The sequence below is a fragment of the Schistocerca piceifrons genome, chromosome 6 (genome assembly GCF_021461385.2).
Source record: "Schistocerca piceifrons isolate TAMUIC-IGC-003096 chromosome 6, iqSchPice1.1, whole genome shotgun sequence".
NCBI lineage: Eukaryota > Metazoa > Arthropoda > Insecta > Orthoptera > Acrididae > Schistocerca > Schistocerca piceifrons.
The window spans coordinates 52,044,364-52,046,731 of NC_060143.1; positions in this window are offsets into that span (position 1 = coordinate 52,044,364).

Here is a 2,368-nt window from a genome sequence, read left to right on the forward strand (position 1 = left end):
ATGGAAGCTGTCGATGTCGTGGTGTTAGCACTGGCGGATACCTGGGTCGTCGACTGCGGAGGTCCGTTGATGTTAGTTCCGCCACAGTTCGCTGACTGTCATGTTTTACCAGTCTGTCCAGCCTGCGACGTTCGACATCTGTAATGTGGGGTGCTCGCCCAAATCACGACGTCTGGGCGTGGGTCCACATTGGTTTCTCCACGTGTTGAAGACACTCAACAAGCACTCCTCGAACACCCGTCGATTAGTGCAGTTTCCGAAACACTCGTTCCAAGCCTCCGGGCTCTTATAATCTGCCCTCGGTTAAACTCACACAGATTGCGCGCCGTCCCCATTCTATTCCCCATTGTACGCACGGTGAGCATGCTCACAGATATTACATGTATCGTGGGATATATGACTAGCAGTCTCTCTTCGACAGGCTACTCTCCTATCGCCTGGACAGGTTTATATCGATAATAGGTAGATCGTCATAAGCGTCTGGCTGAGCAGTGTATATTGTTTTCTTAATGTGCTGTGCGTAATTCTTATAGAGGATGGAGAAGGATGTCCTACTCTGCTGCTGAATCCAGCATCTGTCACCGTGTACATGCATCTCCGTTGTCAAAAAGATTACGTGTAGCGCCCAGAAATGCAGGTATTCTTCCCTAAACTTATGTATTAAATGTTCTGTTGAGCGATATGCATTGTTGGACTTTCAGTATGCGTGTATGATGCCTGCAGTATAACTGCTGGTAGGCTATTATTCATTCCAGATACCAAGTATGTGTAGAAGTACCTGGATTTAGACTGAGATGTGGTTGCCCTTGCACATTTTGATATCAGTTTCTACTAACAGTATTGATCAGCAATACCAGCGTGCCTGAGCGAAATATTTAAGTTTTGTACAGTAGGGGCCACCTTTGTAAATGAAACTTAATTTTGCGGTTTATAAGTTTGGTTAATATAGAATCGAGTTTATCAATTTGCACTTATCAGATGAGTTTGTTTCGAACAACGCAATATGAGAATATAGTATCAGTGAAATAAAGAAGAAACACATTTCTGATCGGCCTGTCGACGTTCGACATACATCTGAGCTTTTGAAAGATACAGTAGAACTGTCGCCTGTTTCGGTCCTAGTTTTCAGACACTTTACTTGATTCGTATCTAGAAATCCGTAACATCCGATGTAACTGAATACCTTCTTTTTTCATTCTAGTGAGACTTCAAGGACGTCATGGCGTAGAAAGGAATTACGTACATCCTTAGCCAGAAAGCTAAATAAATAGCAGTATAATGACAACAAGACAGATAAGAAAAGTAGGTAAACTGTTTATTACTGCAAAAGGAATCCCCGCTCCCAGACAAGACAGTTCATTCCTTCACGGTTACGGAGCCGTGATTGCACCCAATCATGCACGTTCTCGTCCGAAACAAACCGGCAGCCACGAATCTCTTTCTTCAAAGCTCCAAAAACATTGAAATCCCATGGATGTGTCCACATGTTTTCCTAAGGTTGTTTCGAGTATGCTGCTGAAGTTTCGTTGGGAAGCCCATACATATCTTCCATACGGTCTCCATTTCTCCCCATACGATTTGCCATTTTTGGAGCCCTTGGGAGAAGTATTCTTGAGTGTCGATTTGCTTCGGACCAAGAGGCGCACGCCTCTGTATAATAGTGGTTCCATAGGCATTGGTTATCTTGTCCCACACTAGAATAAATGCATTAACAGTCATGGTGATTACTTCTGAATGATTGAGTAGTTTTACTTTTTTTTTTCTCCATGTCTCGTTTTCATTTGAGTGCCCCTTATACATCGCCCTCAAGAATCTGACAGTAGCTCTGTTGCCATACGCATTGAGTCATGTCACAAAAATATGCTTTTACACCGCGAAAGTAACAAATTCTCGCGTGTTTATCAGGCAGCTCTTCTAGTCGTACGCATGCAATCGGAAATTACATTCATCGTTACGAATTACTCACAACACTTTTAATAATCCAGCTGTTGTGAAAGTTTATCTATACTTTTCGCAAGATCATATTAACAACGTGTGGATTTCAGTTTCTTAAGTAACTTTTGGACGACAAAAATTTAGAGATGCCTTAAAACACAGATTGATAAATATATTCCTGAATTGTTAATGTTTTGTGCCTGAAAAGCAGACATTATTTTGTGGAAAGACTACAAATTCACGCAGTGGTTTCGATTTTAGACTGATACCAATAGGTTATTTTTCTGCACGACTTTATTTTCATTTTTGTTGTCTGAGTGCAAGAGGCGCTATGTATATCACTGAAATTGTGGACAACTAAGTGTAAGTTTCTCAGATTGCACTGCTTGGCGAGAGTCACATACATGGAAGAAAATGGTCGTTGTAATGCAGC